Source organism: Pleurodeles waltl, chromosome 4_1 (genome assembly GCF_031143425.1).
Source record: "Pleurodeles waltl isolate 20211129_DDA chromosome 4_1, aPleWal1.hap1.20221129, whole genome shotgun sequence".
In the NCBI taxonomy this organism is placed as follows: domain Eukaryota; kingdom Metazoa; phylum Chordata; class Amphibia; order Caudata; family Salamandridae; genus Pleurodeles; species Pleurodeles waltl.
This window is the reverse complement of record NC_090442.1, coordinates 89,476,426-89,495,759: the sequence shown is the minus strand read 5'-3', so window position 1 is coordinate 89,495,759 and position 19,334 is coordinate 89,476,426. Positions and strand designations below refer to the sequence as shown.

The 19,334-nt window shown below is 42.1% G+C and overlaps 1 long non-coding RNA gene across 1 annotated transcript in view; it reads left to right on the top strand.

Annotated features, from left to right (window-relative positions):
- The window catches only part of LOC138288431 (uncharacterized), a 69,483-nt gene extending 61,939 nt beyond the window's left edge, over positions 1 to 7,544 (top strand). Inside the window, exon 5 of the long non-coding RNA XR_011202400.1 lies at positions 7,222 to 7,544. This is a non-coding gene — a long non-coding RNA (uncharacterized lncRNA). The remainder of the gene's footprint in view (positions 1 to 7,221) is intronic.
- The last annotated feature ends 11,790 nt before the right edge of the window (positions 7,545 to 19,334 follow it).

Sequence of the window (19,334 nt, the reverse complement as noted above, 5' to 3'; positions counted from 1 at the left end):
GCACCAGCTTGCACCATTTCTGTGCACCAGCCGGGCGCCATATTTATGGAATGGTGCAAGCTGGTGCAAAAGGAGGCTAGAGTAAAAGAAATGACTTTAGTCGGGTGGGGCTGGCAGTATAGAAAAAGAGGGTTTAGCACCAAAAAATGACTTTAGGCAGGTTAGAGTAAAAAAGAAATGACAGATTAGCGTCATTTTATGGTGCTAAACCTACCATGCCACATGACTCCTGCCTTAGAAAAGGCAGGAGTACTGCCCACCACCCCAATGACCAGCACAGAGGACAAGGGTCCCCTGGGCATGGCCAGTGCACCCTGTGCCATGTAAGGGGGCCCATTTCAGGGCCCCCTATGGCACTTTTAAAAATAAAATGCAATCTTACCTGTACTTACCTGGGATGGGGTCCCCCAGCCTCCGCAGTCCCTCTGGTGTGGGTGCGGGTGCCCCTGGGGCCTGGGGAGGGCACCTCTGAGCTTATTCCATGGTGTTCCACCACGGAAATAGGCCCACAGGTCCCCTAACGCCTGCCCTGACCCAGGCTTTAGAAAATGGGGCAAAGCAAGCTTTGCCCCATTTTTTGGCCCCTCCTCCCTCCCTTGCACCATTTTTGCATGGGTGTATAAATATGGCGTTAAGACCATAGAGTAATTTTTTGCAGTTTCCACCAGTGCGCATCTGCAACCATAAGGCCAGGACTCGTCAACAAAACGATCCCCCGTATTTTCCTATCTGCCTACTTGAAAATGTTTATGACAAGATGTAAACTGGAATGCAGGGATTGGTAATGATTTGTAGCCATTTATCAACCACACAGCAGACTGTTTTTCATCTACTGAAAAGGGTAGTTTTCTGAAAGCTCACTCTTCAACACTGAATAAGTTGAATCTTGTTTCACCCTCAGTTGCTGTATGTGTGTTAAATTAATTGGCAAAAACAACTCTGCTGCATTTAAATATTTCCATGTAGACAGTTTGATTATAAAACCTGCAATGTCCAACATATTTGTATAATTGATCTTAACTGATTTTGCCCATAATCTAAAAGAGAAAAGCCATTCTGTATGATATCAAATGCAGATGATACACTATTATTTAAAGAATAAACTTGAGTCGACAGTGTAGTCATACCATTACCCATAACAGCCAATGCTTTTTCAAAATTTGCCCTGTCAAGTTGTTGTAATTGTTCAGCAGCATCTTGCTGAGAAATGCTCCAAATCCCATTGTAAATGGTCTATGGGAAGCATTTTGAATGTGGTGATCTAGGACCTAACAAGAAGTCTTGTAAATTCATCTCATCAGAGATGAGAGACAGATGTTCCTTAACTGCAGCTAATGTAAAATGTTGTAACCATTGCTGGCATAACTTCCAATTGCTACAGGTGGAAACAATCCCTGAATGCTATGAATACACTCACTGGGGATATGGTCTGCTAGCTTTAAAGCCCATGTAGGAGCTTAAAAAATAGGTTTGACCACCATTAATGCTGACTGGCCACACTAACCACCTATCTGGACCTGAAATTGAAGAAGTATATGTTTCATTCTGAATCATGCTGTTTAGTTGTTCTTCTGTAAAGTTTTTAAAATGTTGCCATTTGTAAAAAGTTGCAATAAAAGGAATGCTATGTGTCTTAGTTTTTTAATTTTAGGCAGACATCTTGCAAGTTGTTTCTTGCACTGCTTTGTTCAGGAAAAACATTTGTCCAGCAATGAGACAGGCTCTACACAATGCATCAATGTCCTCTAATTGCTAATGGTGTGTTCTCTAAATTGATTTCAAATCAATGTTACATTTTCAATAGTCAAAATCCTGTAGAGTCTTTTGGTACATAAATGAGTCTAAATAAATCAATTTAGTTTGGGTCTGCATGTTTTCCTTTGCTGAGCAAGGGGTAAGCTGATAATGATAAGAACTCAAGTCAAGGGGATTGTTTCCTGGAAAATATGCAAATCTTTTCAAATATGTTCTTGAACTACCCAGTGGTGGCATTGAGCAATTTTCCCATAGTATGTAATTTAAAACTGAACATCGAACACTAGCTACTTAAATAATGATGAACATAGGGAACACAGCAAAACATTTCACCATAAATTAGCTGAATTCAAATACAAATCTTCAGTTTAAAATATAGTGTAACTTTCAGAAAACATGCTTCTTTTAGTCTCCATGTCCCATTCATTGGAAATGGTACCAGTAGTAATTATAGCATCCGTATCAATTTCAAACAGATGAGGAATTTGTAATTTTTCTGTGTGACCAAAAATATCAAATGAGACGTTATACCAAACAATTTCATCAGAGACAGGAAATGCAGAAATGTTCCCTAGGGACAGGTCTCTTTGCTTCCTATGCAAACAAGAATAAGGCTTCAACACCTCAGCTACCAGTTCAGGAGCAGTTCATTCTGGAAGATAATGTCCATTTAGAATCAAGATGGAAAACTGCAACAAATCTAATCCAAATGATGATAAAAAATAGTGAAATGGCAATCCAAATATAGGACCAAGGAGAAATCTGATGTCTTTTTCAGCCAAAGAACAAATGCATGTACTCCTTGCAGTGAAGTGTGTGAAGAAATTGAAGAAAAATCATCAGTCGACAAAGTAACCAGTCGTAGCCTGCATAAACAGGGTGCTCACATGGTAAAGGAGAATTGGTAGACGCTTCCAAAGGTGGTTGGAAATAAAAAACCTAATTGATGGACCTGACATCCTTAGGGTAGTCTTCCCCCAAAATTTCTGCCTGACTCCCTCCATTTTCCGACCTGGCTTTTGCAAGCCAGTGCTTGTGCTTTCTCCCCTAAAACATGGTAACATTAGTTCATACCCAATTGGCATATTCAATTTACTTGTAAGTCCCTAGTAAAGTGCATTACATGTGCCCATAGTCTATAAATTAAATTATAATAGTAGACTTGCAGCACTTATTGTGAAACCTACTGGGGCAGCCCCCTAACCATGTCTGAGGCCTGACAATGCAGAACCTGTCTCTGCAGTTTACACTGGCACTTTGATCTACCTGGCAGGATAAGCCATTTGCCAGGCCTAAAGCATTCCTTTTTATGCACATGGCACACCTAAGCTACGCTCTATATGACCCACAGTGCAAGGTGCAATGTATCCGAAAGGCAGGACACATACTTTTAAGTTTTGCATGCCATGGTAGTGAAAAACTTTCAAATACATTTTTCATTACTGCAAGACATATTTCTCCCATAGTGTAACTTTGGGATCACTTTATTATCTTATAATCTGAAAAAGATAGGTTTGTCAAGTTTGGTGCCTCTGCACTCACAATTGGTTGGCGGGGCGCCATTCAGAGTGTAGATGATGATATTGCCTATCTGACTAAGACAAGCACAACTTTTTTTAAATTATACTGGGCTTCACAGCAATGTCTACATTCAGCTCTGAGTCAGAAGGATCTGTGTGAAATTGTGCAGAAGGGCTTGAAAAGGATCCCAGCTAAGCCTTTTAAATCTGATGTCAGATAGAAGAGAAAGAAGACGTGAATGAGTATCTATTACTCTTTCTTGCAGCCATCCTGCTGTCAGAGTGATGTCAGAATTAATAACCTCTCCACTCAGGAAATTCCAGAACTTGGTGAGTGGTGAGTGGTTGCGTGGCCCGGTGCACTTGAGTCTAGCCTGCATTTTCAATACAAGCGCTGTGGGATAAATATGCTGGTTTGAACCTTCAGAGATATTCTCCTCAGTAACAAAGTACTTCACCACATAAAGGGGGTCATTACAACCTCAGAGGTCTTTTTACAAGACCGCTGAGGGACCGCCGTGCTGAAGGATCACTGGAACAGGTAAGGTGATCGTCCGTTAAGGGAGGGGGGTGGGGGGTGTTGTGTGTTGTGTGCGTGCATGGGGGTGTGCATGTGAGTGTGTTGAGGGGGTGTTGAGGGTGTGTGTGAGTCCGTGTATGAATGAGGGGGGGTGTTGTGTGGCTGAATATGTGTGCGTGTCTGCCTGTTTGTATGTCTGTGAGTATGTGTGCGTGTATGACTGTGTATGTGTATGTTGGTATTTATGTTGGCATGTGTGTGGGTATGTGTATCAGGTGTGTCTGTATGCGTGTAGGGTGCGGGGTGTTGTAATGTTGGGGGTGTGTGCGTGTTGGGGTGCTTGAATGAATGTTGGGGTGTGTGCGTGTTGGGGTGCGTGAATGAATGTTGGGGTGTGTGCGTGTTGGGGTGCGTGAATGAATGTTGGGGGTGTGTGCGTGTTGGGGTGCGTGAATGAATGTTGGGGGTGTGTGCGTGTTGGGGTGCGTGAATAAATGTTGGGGGTGTGTGCGTGTTGGGGTGAGTGAATAGATGTTGGTGGTGGGGGTGGGGAGGGGGGTCCTGCCACCTTTGGGGGGTGGCAAGGGGGTGGGGGTTTAGGGGGAGGACTCGGTGTTGGGGGTGGGAGGTGGAGGGGACCCCTATCAGTGCCAGGGAAGGAATTCCCTGGCACTGATAGTGCTTACCGCCATGGATTACATGGCGGTTCCCAACCCCAGGAAATCCATGGCGGTCAGCCGGGTCGTGATACCGCCGGCGGTCTTGTGACGGCCACCGGGCTGGAGACCCAAGTCTCCAGCCCAGCAGTCGTTTCCGCCCTGGCGGTCGGATCGGAGAAGTGGCGGATGACCATGGCGGTTACCGCCATGGTCATAATTCCAATATTTTTACCGCCAGCCTGTTGGCGGTAACACCGCCACTTCTCCGCCAACCGCCAGGGTCGTAATGAGGGCCAAAGTCTCTTTTGAAGTGTACTGGGAAGTGATCTCACCAGAAAGTGATGTCTCTTGGATTAGAATGTGGGTTTTCCCTAAAATTGTATGGTCAGATCAATGGAAGCTGAAGCTCTCTAAAACTTATAATGTAGAAGGATGACAGCTTTAAAAGGCAAATTTTTTCCAGGAAATTCTGAGCCTCCAAATCCTTTGAATGGGTAAGTTATGGACTTCTCTAAAAAACAGTATTTCTCCATATTTGCATTGTCAATACGTAGAGTACAGTGGGTAGGACATTGATGGGAAGCCATTTGAACTAGGTACTTTTACCTTTGTAGCCTTTAGACCAAAATAGGGTTTGACTACTTATCACTTTTCAGCGATGTCATTTGATGGGTTATTAGTTAGTCTTGTTTTCGGATGGAGAGTAGACCTCATGTGAAAAAACAAAAAGACTGTCTCCCTAAAGTTATCACTACTTGTCTGCATACTGCATTTCATGTTACAGTTCATGCATTTAATAGGTATAGTAAATAAAATGTTTGCCATTGCTGCTGAATATATAGAATTTTAAATGATGCAAGATTGACTTGAGCCTCACAAGAGTCTAAATTGTGAGTGGTAGATCACACATGATGTACAAAGCACATGCTGAACTTGCTGTTCAATCTTAATCCAATATTTGCATATGCCATTCAAGAATTGAGGGTCACCTTCAATAACAATCTACGGTTATAATCTATCCATCATCCATGTCATAGAATATCATTATTGACTTGAGTGCATTCTGTGTGAAGCCTCCAAGCCCTGAGTGGTATATGTGTTGCTCGCTGAACAGTATATCCAAGAATTTACATGATATACTAGTCATTTGCCTTCTTTTATAATTGAACTATTTTATAACATACCAATTTGATATATGAACAGTTATTTTGCTGATTTGCATGCATTCAAGTTTGCTGCCTAGTAGTACTCCTTATTCCAGTTGTTTCAAAATATCTTTTAGAAAATGTATATATGCCCAATAGGCTACCCTTTGAATCTTGAAGAGAGAGCTTACAAAGCATCCAAAATGACAAAAATGACTTCACCTCATTGTCTAGAATTTTAAAAAATGTAAAAAACTGATAAAGAGGTGGAACTGTGATTTGAGATTTCAGGATTGTCAAATACGAACAAGTTCATTTCATCCTGAGCCTCCCTATGGAGGATAACACGTGTACCTGTCCCTTGAGCTTGCTTGGTGTCTGGCAAGTATGGTGCCACATTCCTGGAAACTCAGTGTTGATTTCCTCAAAGATTTCAAGTCCCCCAGGTCATTGCACTTACATTATATATTGCTTCAATGATATGCACATTATTCTCTTTATGGAGCTGGTATTCCAGTATACAAAAATGTCACTAAAAGTGGAGATTGCATAAAGTATTAATGCTCAAGTGTAAATCTCGAACCTGGGTGTTTTTAATTTTTCTCACTGCTGAGGAAAGGACAGTCAACATTACCTTCCTTTAACTTGCCAGAAGGTAAGATCAAACAAATATGGATGTGTGCTCTGTATAATTAGTGTTGCATGAAGTTGCCATGTCAACTCACCATTTCTTCAAATGATAGCTCAAACTCCCATCACACTATGAGTGGTACAGCCAGTGACAGCAAGGGATTGACTGTACCTTCACAGGCTCAGTCGGTGCTTCGATATAATTTTGGAAGATTATGACAAGTCATTACATTCCACTCTAATGACCTCCAGGATTCCCAAAGAAAGACCAAAAGTTAGGTGAGGTGCTAGATAGGCACTTGCTGCCTTTCCTGTTTTCAAATTCAATACCTTTCAATTTCTATTTGCATTTGAGATCTAAACATCGCTACCAGAAACTTGTATGTTCCTTATATTTAAGCATTCATGTATGTTAGTAGTATAGTTCACAAACCTAGATCACTTTTTACTTTTTCTAGAGTTTCTATATTAGAAGGAGCTCAAAGGTGTTTATTGTCGGTTGAAAAAGAGCTCCCTGAAACAGAGATGTTTTAATATTTTAATGCATTGGAAAAGTGGGCTCTGGCCCAGGACCTCAGTCTGTTCTGCAGAGAGTCTTGTCCTGGTGACCTTGAATAACTCTTAAACAGATTGGTTTAAATAGCATTTTTCTTTTATTTATTTTGAATGTGGGTGATGTATGAGAGTCTATTACAGGCATTCTGCAGACAAATGTTGTGTTTATGTTTCATGCAGCATCCATAAAACGTTTCCCTTAGATCAAAACTGGACATCACATATATGAAATGGGAGGGTTTTCACCGAGATTATTTGCAGTAATATTCGTGAGCTGCTGCTGTGTTATTATATTGAATATACACACCACCACCCTTGAATATTGGATGTAAACACATTTAGAATTTGGAAGAGTGTGTCTGTGCACTGAGTGACTTGACCAAAGAGGTCATCAAAGACCTGAAACTGGATGATACATTCAAATCTGTTCTCAACAGGGGCCCCCAAAATCCGTACATACCTTGAAAAGTTCCAGCTGAGGAGTTTCAAGGATGTAACCTTCGATGGAGCACACGTTGTCTTGAAGGTGAATGGTGGCTGGGTTTTTGGAATTCAGCCCTCTTGTTGGGACATAACATGAGAGATTCTGCTGTAGGTAATTAAATGGGTGCCATGTATAAGGCCATACTAATGACAGACTATACAGTACACAAATGGCAAAAACATAATGCCACAATACTTTCAACTAAAAAGTAATGAATGGTTGTAACAGTAAAGAAACATTATCCATAGACTTTGAACATGCACAGGGAACTCTGCTTTCTGCCACTTTTCTGTTTTTTTGGAATTTACCTATTAAATTTGTCTGTATGATTACAGTACTTGAAAGTATGCTGTAACAGCTGGAAAATATGTTACTTCTATATTACAAGCTTAAACGAATAAATTACTAATGTTTACAATAACATTAATTGCCCTTTCCTAAAGCTCTTGTGTTCTTCTGTGTTCTCTTGCCTTGAAATGACATTCTCTAATAAAACAGAAGTGACAATAGCTGGGCTGAAATTGATGAGGAAGGAGAATTACGCCTCATTTAGCCACTGCATCTAAAATAAAGGTTTGTTTTTATAGCGGGGAGTGAAGAAAATAGATACTAAATGAAGTAGATCATCATCTAAATCATCGTCAAACTGTTCTTCAGCATCAATAATAATTTAAAGTGAAGAAAGTGATTGTGCTACATCAATGATTACCTCAGAAATGTGTGCACATGTTGGACATGATGCCTTGGAGGAGAAAAGTCAGTCCAAGAAAAGTTGAGTTGTCAAAATAACAAATCATGCAAACACTATCCAAAGACTACACAAAAAAATGGATGTTCAATACCTTTCATCATCAATAGTGGTGCTTCGATAAATATAATGCCTGAAGAAAAGTACAATGAACTGTCTCCATTACCACTGCTCATGGCATCAAAGACCAAGGTATACACTTGGGCTGCTTTGACAGCCATGAAGATCGAAGATTTGTTTATGGCTGCAGTGAAACATGAGAAAACAAAAGTCCAAAAGGTGATCCATGCACTTCAAGGCACAGCAAAAATTGCCTACTCTGCTCAGTTTCAACAAAGCTGCTGACATTGGACTGATTTCAGTGATTTACAACATTAATGCTCATCACAATATAGTAAATGAATTCCCTTCATTGTTTCATGGTTTGGGAAAGTTAAAGCCTATAAAAGTAAAACTGCACATTACTGAGGATGTCTGCCCCGTTGCTCAGAGACATAGACAAGTTGTTTTTCATTTAAAAAGAAGCTGTTGAAAAAGAACTTGAATTTTTGCTTAAGCATAACATTATTGAACGATGGGGACTATGACTGCAAGAGAATGATTATACCATTTCGCAAAGACCGAGAAAGGATCAAAATCCTTATGACTACTTTTCGAGAGAGCCCATTCAAGGTCATGGCACTCCATCCAAAATGGCTGAGACCTACATCAATTTCATTGTCAAGTTAAGTACACCAGCTGCTGTATCGATAGCCCAGATTGCCACTGCTGCAAGTCATGATAGTGATAAGCTAAAGTTAAAAGACACAATTAAACATTAGTCATGAAAGTACAAGAATGTAAAGGATGAATTATCAATGACTTGGGAAGGAATTATTCTACGAGGATCAAGGAGCCTCATACCATACAGTAGAGTCTATGATAAAAAATTATAGAAGTGGCTCACGAAGGACATTGTGGTATTGTTGCTACAAATAGAGCTCTACAAGACTGAGGCCCTCATTCCGGCTTTGGCGGTCTTTTACAAAGACCACCAAAGCCGCTGCAGACAAAAGACCGACAGTGCTAGCGGTCTGCTGACTGCCACATTTGGAGTCGTTGGAGGACTTCTGCCCATTTATAGCCGCTGGAGTTGAGGAGGCGGGTGCATTGCTGGCACGGTGGTGCTGGTGGTGCAAAACCGCCAGGACCCATCCCTTCCCGGAGGACCAGCTCGCCGGAAAAGATAAGGTGTTCGTCCGAAAGGGAGTGGGGGAGTGCTGGGTGCATGTGTGTGGTGTGTGTGTGTATGTGTGTGCAAATGGGGTATCTGAGTCTGTGTTTGTGAGCGAGTGAGTGGGGGTGTCTGTGTGCAAGTCTGTGAGCGAGTGGGGGTGCATGTTTGCAAGTGTGCGTATGCGGGGGGAGTGCGTTAATGTATGCATGTGTGGAGGGGGTGGGTGTGTGAATGATTGTGGATGGAGGTGCATGTGTGAGCAAATGTTTTTGGATGGGGTGGGAGATGAGTGAGTGTTTGTGGATAGGGAAGTGTGGAGGTGTATGTGGTGCGTGAGTGCATGTGTTTGTGTGAGTGAACAGGGAGAGTGGGTGAGTGTATGTATGCGGTACAGGGGGGAGGGTGTGCGAGGGGAGGCTTCCTGTTGCTGGGAGCGTTACCACCAGGGTTTTTGTGGCGGGGTGACCACCACAGAAAGCCTGGTGCGCCACAGCTATGTAATCCGGCCGGCAGGCTAAGGCCTGCCGCCGGGCTGAAGGTGCTCACTGCCGGCCGCGTCGGTGCTACTACACCAGTGGGCCAGGTGGCATTGTGGCGGTTTGGCTTCTGCCAAACCCCACAACTTGTAATGTGGCGGTCTTTACCGCCATGTCCGCAGCGGTAAGACCGCCACAGCGTGTCTGGTGGTCTGATGGCCGCCAGCCTCGTAATGAGGGCCTGGATTTGGTTTCCCAACCTCAATGAAAGGGTTGAAGAGGAACTCAAGGCCTGTCAACCAAAGTCAGTCAACATAAGCTAAACAAATCAGAACTCCCCAAATGTGTCTGGGAGAAAGTACCCATTGATTTCTTTGATCACCTTGACAATGAACATCATTTAATGATGATAATAGAGCAATATTCACGTTTTGCTTTTGTCAAAGATCTCTCATCCATGAGTAATAGAAAAACCTGATGGCATATTTACAATATGGGGTTTGCCAGCCATTGTGAAGTGAGACAATGATCCACCCTTTAACAGCAAAGTATTTAAGGAATTTCTAAAGCATCTGAACATAAAACATCAAAAGATCACACATTTGTGGTCACAGGTCAATGATCTTGTTGAGCTTTTCATGGGTACACTAAAGAAAGCAGAGACGCATGCAACTCCTGAGAAGCTCAGTTTAAAAACAATGCTGAACTCTACTCTACAAGCTCATGGTTGATACCCCATTCGACCACAGTTGAAAGTACTGTGACTTTGGTGTTCAAGAGAGCAATGGCAACCACGATACCCCAATGAACCACACAATGAGATACCTATAAACACTTGATTTGTATGTGGTACTTTGGTTTAGAAAAAGAAGCTGAAAATGTATGCAGACATGCAAAAGACCTCTCAATCCTGAAAAGGGATTTGGCAATCGCTCAACAGCTAAGTAAAACAAAATATGATGTTCATTACAAATACTGAAACTTTCAAAGTTGTCTCTTACAAAGTACACATGGTGACTTCCTGTCGACCAGGGAAGTCCCTTCCTAAAGACTCTTCTCATTTCAGGCCTTTATTTCATCGGTCATCAGCTTAAAATGGTGAAAGAAAGACTGATTATGAAAACTCAATGATCTGTTGCTATTTCCTTACCATCATTGGCAACTTCTGACAGTGAAGATGACCATTTACAGCTTCCAGTAACCAGATGGGTCGACAGATCAAAGCGACAAGAAGAAGAATTGAAGAGGTATAGTACATGCTTCTGTATATATAGATTTTGCGTCTGTCTAATGATTTTCTAAAAAAAAAAATATATGTATATATTCATTTAACAGAGGGGGAAATGTAGTGTCTTGCATTAATTAGAACCAAACCTTTTGTCTCCCTGAGGACTCTGTATCAGTATGTGACTTAATCGATAGAATAGATAGATAGAATAGAATGCAAGAGAGCTTACTTTGGAATGTTGGGTTCACAGGTACACACAAACTAAAGACATTAGATTTACAGCTCAACGTGTGCCTAATTATCCTGCAGGTACCAGGCTGGGAAAGACCCTATACTGACTAGGTTCGCGAACAGAGCCCTTGGGCCTACACGATCCCCTGCACAAAAGGTTCTTCTGTCTGCACTTTCGAAAGTGTGTTAGATCTACTCATTTCACTGGCTGTCTTTCTTTGTTCCAGCTCCTTCTCTGCCATTTGGTATATATGTAATTGTACATGGTGCTGTGTGGCCAGGTTTGTCCTATTTATATTTTCAGTAGGGGGCAATCAAAATGATCATCACTATTATTTTTTGTGCACCACACGCACACACACTTTATTAAAATGTATTTTTAGTAATGATTTGAGCATTTGTTCTATTCTATTTTTGGAAAATGTATTTGCCTCAGACAAATAACCATGAATCTGTGTGTGTGTCTGTGTGTTTTTGTGGCTATGATTGGGAGGGAGGCTCATAGGTGGGAGTGCTACACATAGTTTACTACTTCTCCTTGAAAATATATCTCACAGAGGAACTGAGAGGATATGCTTGTGTATCATTCCCCACAAAGATAAATTGGTGCTTGTGTGCACATTTGTTTGGTGTCTGTGTGCGTGCACATGTGTGTGTGTGTAAGTGATGTTCTAGGCTACTCAATTTAATGTTGACATAAAAGATATTAACTAATTTGGCAAGTGTGTTGTATTGTATTGTATTGTACAGTAGCATTTCTACAGTGCTGACTGTCCTTATGTGGGGCACTGGTGGGCTTCCCTGCATGAGTTAAAAACACACAAAAGTTAAAGAGAGGAATGTCACAAACTGTCTAAACACTAGCAATCGGTTAGGGTAGTATCCTAAATCATCATTCTTTTGCTCACCTTGCCACCTCAATTTGGATCTAGCATATCAGTCTTGACCTTGCTTCTCATGAGGACGTTTCAGTATGAGCTGCCAGGCCAGGTCCTCCCTATATCAGAAAATAAGCAACCCAGGACTCGTTTTGCACTGATTAGGGCTCATCAGCCAAGCATAGCTTGGATCGGTGTACCCTTAATTTCTGTCAAACCATCCTTGTTTCATGGAGGCTCAGTATTATATTCCATTTCATATTGTTAATACTGACATTAAGTTGATATTCTAAAAACCACTGTTTACCACAGGGTACCAGTTGATGTTGTGCTTAGGTTAAGTATGCATGTAGCCTAACTTATGATTGTGCTTCTTGTATTTCTCATCCTCAACAAAAATTCCAGTGGGACTAGCTGGCTGGTAGGTCCTATTCTTCTGGCAGCTCTTATGGCACTGTTTGGTGGAAATTTTTCTAAGTCCTAACTTTTAAGGTTAGGCAGTAGCAACACCCCCAACAGCACTTCAAAGGGGCTAGTACTTGGAGGGCACCTCTTGGGGGTTTAGGGCTCACTCCAGAGAGTCCTCTGGGGTGCAAGACAGGCCTCAAGCAGCAGGGCAGTCCACTGGGAGTCGGAGGCAGCCCTTCCTCCTGAAGTCTCCCACAAGTCCAAGAGTGTACTGAAGAGGTTGTTCAAGAGGTCCAATATGATTGCCGGTGGCAGCTTTTGAAGTGGTAGTGGCATCCCAGCTGCTACCACCACATCTGGTCCTGGCATGTTCTTCCCTTCCCCTGCCAATGCTCCAAAAAGTCTGTGATGTAAATGTGCTGTAGACAGGCCTTTGAAATGTAAATGAGGCTGGGAAAAGATCCACCCCCCAATCCTAGCAGGAACCTAGTCCAATTTTCTCACTGTCTAGTGTTGCATAAACTACGACTCTGGTATAGTGCTACATGTTTTGCTTTCTCACCCATGGGTGTCAGAGGTGAACTTGGTTCAATACATCAGCCATGAATGTGAAAGACAGATTATTGTAGCCCAATAGAACCCCACCCAATAAATTGTTGAAGTAGAATAATTACGTTTGGGTAACTAACAATCCTTAAACCAGGATCTGGAGTACTGTTGTGGTACTGGAAACAGACCACTTCCGCTCTTCACAATATCACACACAAATCGCAATAAGAAGAATAGACACCTTTAAGCAAAAACATTTATTGCAACAGGGCAAACCTGTTTATCTTTACATTTAAAATAACCACACAGTATATGATAAAAACTGCAAGAACGCATGTTGTGAACAATGAGAATAAAATCAAATTTGCTAACATAGTTAAAATGTCAGTCAAAAGTCTAACACCCTAAAACGTACTTACATGCGCTACGTTAGGAGAACATGGAGAGTAGAATGTGCCATCTAGATTTTCTTAGGGAGAATCAACGCATTGCATACAATGTTGACAGCAAAAACTGAGATTATCTAAAAGTAGGTAAGTCAGTGTCCCCAGCGAAAGGAAAATGCATGCTGTTGCATCATCTTTCCTTCTGGACTCAGGTGCAATACAGCATCTTCTTGGTGCACTGTCTGGGGCAGTCATGACTGGAATTTCTGACATAAGCTCACAAATTTACGATATAAATTATTTGCATCAAGATGTGTGTTCCAGATATATCCTGATGAAGATATAATGTAAATGGTCATAAATTCTGCCTGCACATTTTGGCTATTTGGCTGTATTTGCACTTATTTGACCTTCACATTGAGGTAATATGACTTTTGTCCAAGACTGATGTTGCATCAGGTGTTTTATCTATGTGATTATCTGAAAAAATGTGACACTTTCACATGTCTTAGAAAGATAAGGTCAGAGGGCATCTGCGACAACAGCAGATATGACAATGATTCTGCAGGAATATAGTAGATGGAGACTCTGTTTGACTAAAATGGAGCCGGGCATGTCCAAGATGGAGGCTGGCCTTATGGACTTTACGCCACTGAGAGGAATGCACAAAGCTCAACACCTAAGCTATTCACAGACATGTGTCCCAGCACCTAGGACCCTGCCAAAAGGCACCAAATGAAAACGTCATTGAAGTTTCAAAAAGTGTAATTTTCAGAATTGTGACCTATCAGCTTTACTGTTAAAGAGACTTTTAAATGACAATTCTTTTGAAATCCAATGTTATCCTATCAGAGAGGTATGCCTTATGGTAGAGAAAAACTAATTTAGGAGTATTTCACAACCAGGACATGTAAAATCTAAAAACACATGTCTCACTTTTTAAATGAAATGCACTCTCCTGTCGCGTAGGCTCTCATTATTCTAATGAGACTACGGGATTTCGAGCAGCGGGATCGCCTGCGGTGTGGGAGACTGAGTCTGACCCACTACAGGTGGCACCTGCCGCTCCAATCCGGGTTTAGCTCCGGCTAACTAGCAGTGCCTCACCTCTATCCAGAGGAAGGGGAGATTGGCAGCTGAGCGCATGACATAACTGGTTTCTCAGGAAAGACGTGGTCACTCAGGTCTCATCCGTTTCTCTTAGTTACATTAGTCTCATATACACAATGACAATCAGAGGCAGTATATTTTTCAATAATCTTTTAATGAAGTAACTGCATCTCAGATAGCAAAGCGTGGAATGCAATAACCAGGACGATACAGCATGACAAGATTAAAATTGTGACAAGGAGAATAAAACATAAAAATAATGCTGCCATATTGTCACTAGAGTCAAAAGACTAATTCCTACCTCGGCTATAATAGAGCACAGCGTGTGAAGCTCTCATTTTGCCCTTCAGGTTCCCCTGGGAAGACATCATCCCCCATATCTGAGCAAAGGCCTAAAATCTGCAAAAGCAGCTGTAGCGAAGCATTTGACAATCAGCCTACAGTTGTGGTTCTCTGGCTGAAATCTCCCTCTAACGTGTAAGGGACAGGGAAGTGTTTTTATAGTAAAACAGCTGATTTTCGTAGGAAAATGTCCCTATGCAAGGATGTGTGTTTTCTATGAATGTCAGAGACAAAACTTTATACCACGTTCATCGGCAACCTATCTTACTACAGCCGTGGAAGAAGCACAGAGTGAACAAGAATGTCTTGTTTGAGAACAGAGTGCTGGCCTAGGAAAAAACAGTTAGATAGAGAGAAAATAAAACAAGACCGTAAAAGTGGCTATTGTAATACTAACAAAACGAAGCAGAATAAAATATATCTGGGTTAAAGTGCACAGCAGCAGGCCTAGTATGTTAAAATAACGTGCTTGGATCTATAACTAAAATGGCTAAACAACACTCTCCTATGGGCTGTTTAGGGCCTGCCATAGGGGTGACATATATGTATTAAAAAGGAAGGTATAGACTTGGCAAAAGGTTTATGTTGCCAGGTCGAATTGGCAGTTTAAATTGCACACAGGCTGCATTAGCAGGCATGATACATGTTTTAAAATGTTAGTTTAGCGGGTGGCACAATGGTTGTTGTAGGCCCACTACTAGCATTTAATTTACAGGCACTGGATACATGTGGTACCACCATACTGGAGACTTACAAGTAGATTAAATCTGAAAATCAGGTGTAGGATCATTTTATTATGTTTAGGTTGCGAGCACAAGCACTTTGCACTGGTTAGCAGTGGTAAACTGCATAAAGTCCTAATATCGACACAATGAATTTCAGACAACTGGAGGGATGAAGGCAAAATGTTTGTGGGTGACCCTTCATAGAGGGCCAAATCCAACATTCTCCCACGGGGATGGATGGATGGCCCAGGAGAGACTAGCCAAATTGCCAAAGCGCTTGTAAGGGCTAATGATGTTCTTCTTGGGCTCGAAAACGTTGGGATAATATTTGGCTGGTTGTAGGAATGCATTAGCGGTTCAATAAAAGTAAAGAAAGATTCACACATATATTTTGAATTTAAAAAGCGTAATTGGAAATAGTGGTGATGAATAATGCAAGGTTTACTGTATAATGACTACATTAGAACATGTTTGCTGTACTCATTGATTTTAATGGTAGTGCAATGTTGAAATGCATCATGCGTCTGCTTTTGATGACACTCTGGCAAAGCCAGTAGGCTTGTCTTATTACTAATTGTAGCCCAATATTTTGTGTTGCTGCATTTGGTATAGGTGGTTTGTTTTTGGTGATAGGGATCAGGATCCACTAGGGGTGTATTGTGATTTGAGGGTTTCACCAAAGGCATTTCTAGCTACTTGTTTTACATATTAATACATAGTTGTCAGCAGTGTGTGTAATCAAAGTACTTTTCCTGACCAGTCAATGATTTAATGAGTATTGTTGTTTCTTACCAGAGGTAAGTCGACCTCCACTGAGTAGGCCTCATACTTCTCTTCTATGCTATCATGTTAAATCCTATGATGAGGTTCTAGGTTCCCAGTAATAAGACAGTTGCAGGCCATCGTGGCTGGTCTGAAATCATGCGTAGGTCCCAGTCAACTGTGGAAATTGACATTCATTGATGCTTTATATTTGGCTGTAGCATTATCCCTGAAAACTATAAAATTCCAGATACATGCACCCTGTTATACATTTTAATAAATTTTGCCTTTTTGTTCATGATTTTTTTTTTTTTTTCCTGAAGTTCAATATTAGTTGTTTATTTCTTTTTTTCTGGGGAACCACCTGCTGCTGTTGAGATAGCTACTTGGATTAACAAACATTTGGTTAAAGTTGTTTTGTGATATAACCAGGGTGAATTTACTAAATAGATATATCAACCTCTCAGGTTCAGAAACTGCACTTTGCAGCACATTTTGTAGAACTACAGTAGTACTACAAAACTAAGGGGCATATTTATACTCTGTCTGCGCTGAATGTGCGCCACAAATTTTGACGCACATTCGGCGCAAAACGCGCACCATATTTAAACTTTGACGCCCGAGCCCGCGGATGTCAAAATCACACCGTGTGTGTCATTTTCTGGATGTGGGAAACCGCCTTGTGTTAATGACATGCACGGTAGGCGTTCCCGTCCAAAAATGACACACACACCCATGCGCCTTATGTATGCTACCACGCAAAAATCCCGCACGGCCGGGAGGCAGAGTCGGAAAATGACGCACATCCCAATTTGCATAAAAAATTAACGCCTGGGTCAGGGCAAGCGTTAAAATGGGGCAAACAAACCTGCATTTAATGAAAACACACAGAAGCAACAGCAGAGCTCCAAAAGGAAGACATGGAGGTGTTTCTCATCCAGCATGCACGCAGACGCAGAGCACAGGACCAGCAACAGCAGCCTCCACAACACCAGCAGGGACCCCAAAGGCAACGCAGAAGGCAGGAGAGGATATTCCGCACCAGGTCAACCCTTCATGGCCTCAGGGAACATGACATCATCCAGAGGTACAGGTTGAACTGGCAAGCCATTCAGCAGCTGCTGCACAACATTGAGCCACAGTTGGCACCCAGCTTGCAGAAACCCCGCACCATCCCACCAGAAACCAAGCTGCTAGCTGTACTACACATGTTGGCAAGTGGGTCCTTTCAAACCACTGGCGCCCTGGTTGCTGGGATCTCACAACCACAACATTACACAAAGGGAGAGTATATGGGAGCGAGAAAGGACACACACTGTACTCGACTCCCCAAACACAATATTAAATCACAAATGAGAGTACGGGGTTCTTGTAACTGTAAGTAGGTCGATAGTGTGCCAATTGAGACACTAGACCAATCGTATACCTCGACTAGAGGTGAACTGTAGGTGAACTGTGGAGTGGTGTAAGGTCTGTAGGGGGGGGAATTTTCCTTTACGGACTAGGTGGTCTCACACACTATATAGTGTCATGCTTCATCATATGACCACCTAGCCCCACCCAGGTGGGGCAGTGCCACCTGGGCGGACTCAACCTCACTGTTAAAAGAACAGGAGGGAGTGCGTAAATTAATTTAATTTCTGGAAAGGGGATCCAGCTATGCTAGGGAAATAAAAACACCTACTCAGATACCCGGGTGAGTTTAATAGAAGGTTCTGTGTGGTGTGATTAAAAGAAATGGGGAACCTGTGTGAGAGCAATGACTCACAAGGTCACCTATCTAAAAGAAGTAGCCGACATGTTTCTGCCCTTATAATTGAGCTATGGAGGGTCTCTGGGCATTCATCAGGGCGTTGGATCCCTGTTGCATATGCTTCTTAAGCGTTGCAGAAGTAATCACAGTAGAAAAAGGGTAGAGGAAGGGCATACCTTAACCAAGGGAATACCTGGGGAGGACCTACAGTGAATAGAATAAAATTAGAATAAAAACAGACTAAAATTGACGGTGAAAATACACAGCAAACCACAACACACGTGACATAGTTCATGCAGCACACAGGAGTACTAGTTGCAAATATGAATAACCTTCGCATCAATGCTAGCTATGCAAGGCAGACGATAGGTCAGGGAAGACAATTCCTTACCCTAACACTTGAGGCTAGTAGCCTCTGGTATCCTGGAGAGGCAGCGTCCCCTTATAGTCAGACTCTAGGGTTAGAGGGAAAAAGGCAGAAGGGAAGAACAAAGATGAAAATAGATGGAGATATACAAAGGAGGAGGAAAAAAGGGGAACGGGAGAGGAAAGAGAAAGAGGGAAGAGGATAGTCCAAAAATAGAAGCATGGTAGAGACCAAGGAAAGGGTTAAGACAATAGAGATCAGAAAAGGAGGTGAAGCAAAGTCACTGGAGTGGGGGAAAAAAAGGGAGAGAGGAAGAAAAAAGGGCAAAAAAGGGGCAAAAAGGGGGAACATGGAGAACAAGGAGAAAGAGAGAAAAAGGGAAACATAAACTGAGAGAGAGAAAGAAAGAAAGAGAGAATTTAGAAAGACATATAGAGAATTAGAGAAAGAGAGAAAAATAAAGAAAGAAAGGGGAGAGGAGAGGTCTCTTATCTGTGAATCCAACGTTGGCCGACTCACTGCATCAAAGGTGGGCGCTCTCTGTGCGCCTATACCGACCTCTCCTTCAGGACCGCTTGAATGAAGTGGCATGGTTGTCGGTAGTAGATATAGTGATCTTAAGTGGGTAGGATAAGCTTCAGCCGCTGGTAATCACCGTCGCGGCCCGGGGGGAACCCACAGATCTACCACCATCAATCTTGACCTTAAAACCCCATGCTTGCAAAAATCACTTACGAATTGTAACAGCAAAAACGTAGTCTATTTAATCAAATGCCCTTGCCTACTCAAATATGTGGGGATGACTACGAGGAAGGTTAGCACCAGAATCTGTGAGCACAGATGCACGATTAGGTGCAAACGAGATGCAACAAAACTCACTAGCCATT